Below are 3,284 nucleotides of genomic sequence, written 5' to 3' on the forward strand. Positions count from 1 at the left end.
GCTCCAGTTCCAGAACGAACTTCAGGATCACCTGTTCACACCTGTACACCTGTTCACACCTGTTCACACCTGTTCACACCTGTACACCTGTTCACACCTGTTTACACCTGTACACCTGTTCACACCTGTTCACACCTGTTCACACCTGTTCACACCTGGTCACACCTGTTCACATCTGTTCACACCTGTTCACACCTGTTCACACCTGTACACCTGTTCACACCTGTACACCTGTTCACACCTGGTCCACCTGTTCACATCTGTTCACACCTGTTCACACCTGTTCACACCTGTTCACACCTTTCACCTTCAGCTCTCACCTGGAACAGAGAAAGCTTCTACTTCCTGTAGGAAGTAGAATCCCACCTGATCAGAGAGGGAACCAATCCAGAAGCAGGGACCAAGCCACACCCACAACACTGCACGGATCCACCGACGTGAACGAGTTAGGGTTAGGTGTGTGGGGGGGGGGGACAGGTTAGGGTTAGGTGTGTGTGGGGGGGGCAGGTTAGGGTTAGGTGTGTGTGGGGGGGGACAGGTTAGGGTTAGGTGTGTGTGGGGGGGGGGCAGGTTAGGGTTAGGTGTGTGTGTGTGGGGGGGTTAGGGTTAGGGTTAGGTGTGTGTGGGGGGGGGTAGGGTTAGGGTTAGGTGTGTGTGTGTGGGGGGGGGCAGGTTAGGGTTAGGTGTGTGTGTGTGGGGGGGGCAGGTTAGGGTTAGGTGTGTGTGTGTGGGGGGGTTAGGGTTAAGGTTAGGTGTGTGGGGGGGGGGGGCAGGTTCGGCCCGGCTCGTCTTGCTGTCATGTTTCCTGTGTTGTTGCTGCTTCCTGTTCCTGTTGAATTAACCTTTATTAACAGGTGCGGCGTGAACACGAGCGTCTGCTCGTCTTCATCAAAGAGCCGATCCGTTTGCGTCTGTCAGATCCAACGACAGCGACACGCGTTCCTTTACGTTCCCGAGCGCCGCCGGTCGCTCCCTGTGGAATGTGTGAGCGCTTGAAGAGCTCCGCCGCCGCCATACGCTTTATGTCAGAACGCCGCTTTATGTCAGAACGCCGCTTTATGTCAGAACGCCGCTTTATGTCAGAACGCCGCTTTATGTCAGAACGCCGGGGGGCAGCAGGCGGGTCACTCAACAGGCGCTGCTGCTGTTGCTGTTCTTCACATCAGTGCTAACTGCTGCTTTTAAATCTAGCTGGTCGCTAGCTTGTTGCTAGCCGGCTCACCCGCTGTGTGGCGTCGGACCCCTCAGGGATCGGACGGACGTGCCTAAAATGAAGGACCTGCAGTCTGGATGGATTGTTCTCTGGGACGACCTGGACCAGGAAGCCAGACCTGGAACAGGAAGCCAGACCTGGAACAAGAAGCAAGACCTGGAACAAGAAGCCAGACCTGGAACAAGAAGCCAGACCTGGAACAGGAAGCCAGACCTGGAACAAGAAGCAAGACCTGGAACAAGAAGCAAGACCTGGAACAAGAAGCCAGACCTGGAACAAGAAGCCAGACCTGGAACAAGAAGCCAGACCTGGAACAGGAAGCCGGACTTGAAAGATGTCTTGAAACGGTCCAAAGTTCCCCCCCAGACACACACCAAAAGAAGAGTGGAATTAACGAAGATCTACCAACACACCTGTGAAGACTAGAGCTAAAAACACAGTGGGGTGCATCTGTATACCCCATTGTTCACCATCTGTCTGCCTAACCACACCCCTTTCCGTGGAGTAGGCCTGGCTTGCATTTGTGGACAGAGCAAACTCTGAGCACCTCTTCCATCTCCTTCCCAGAGCAGCAAAGTGTGTGATGTCATCATCCATAACCCTAACCCCTAATCCCATGACCCTAACCTCCTAACCCTAACCCCTAATCCTCTAAACCCCTAACCCTAACCCCTAATCCCCTAACCCCCTAACTCCCTAACCCTAATCCTAATCTAGCCCCTAACCTAACCCGAACCTAACCCAATCCTAACCCTAACCTAACGCTAATCCCTAACCCTGTAGAGGGACTGAAACCTCCACCTTCCTGTTCCCAGCTGTCTCTGGTGGTTAGGGTTAGAGTTAGGGTTAGCTTAGTTTAGCTGGCAGCTTTCCCCCTTTTCTGTCCTTTCAGACAGCCGTTTGGATGCGGAGATGAGGCTCGATCCCATCGCCTCCAAACCCGTTTACTCTGCTGATTGGGCCGTGGAGCCTCTAAAGGTACACAGCGATATGCAGCTGCGTACCTTTAGTTGCCGTCTCCTGATTGTTGCATCGCATCCCAAATGCCACCATTCAACAGCTGCATATCGCAGCAAGTTAATGCTTCGCTCTGAAGGCTTTCAGTGCTTCCACTGCCATCTGCTTTTAAAACACGAATTAGGAATTGGAAAGGAAGCTTGAATCTGTGACCCTGAGCTCATTTCAAATACAAGCGAATGTTTCTCATCAGGACGGACCTGATTCAGCCTCGTCACTGACGAACACATTGGTTGATTGGAGGATGCCGCAGCTCGTCTGGTACAATTTTGAGCTACGTTTGACTAATTATGTTCTCCTTCTGCTGCACCACGTTTGTTTGGCAGCTGTCTTTACTTCACGAGAACGCTTTCAGTCCTCCTCCAGCGCAATATGTTGTTTTCTTCATGCTTCTACAGAGGAGCTTTAGACTCACTGATGCAGACATTCTGCTGTTAGAATGGGGTCCTAACCCCAACCCCAAAATAAAGGGTCCTACCCCTAACCCCAAACTAGAGGCTCCTAACTCTACCCCTAACCCTAATCCTAGCTAGAGGGTCATAACTTTAATCCTAACCCCACAATAAAGGGTCCTAACCCTAACCCTAATCCTAACCCCAAAATAGAGGGTCTTAACACTAACCCTAACCTCAAACTAGAGGGTCCTAAAACTAACCCTAACCCCAAACTAACTCTAACCCTAACCCTAATCCTAACTAGAGGGTCATAACTCTAACGCTAACCCCAAAGTAAAGGGTCCTAACCCTAACCCTAACCCCAAAATAGAGGGTCCTAACCCTAACCCAAACTAGAGGGTCCTAACTCTACCCCTAACCTTAATCCTAATCAGAGGGTCCTAACCCTAACACTAACTAGAGGGTCCTTTGCCCAACCACAAAATAAAGGGTCCTACTCCTAACCCCAAGCTAGAGGGTCCTAACTCTACCCCTAAACCTAATCCTACCCAGAGGGTCCTAATCCCAATCCCAAAATAAATGGTCCTAACCCTAAACCTAACTAAAGGGTCCTAACCATCAATCAAGTTCAATCAAGTTTTATTTATATAGCGCTTAAT

Source organism: Antennarius striatus, chromosome 14 (genome assembly GCF_040054535.1).
Source record: "Antennarius striatus isolate MH-2024 chromosome 14, ASM4005453v1, whole genome shotgun sequence".
Lineage (NCBI taxonomy): Eukaryota > Metazoa > Chordata > Actinopteri > Lophiiformes > Antennariidae > Antennarius > Antennarius striatus.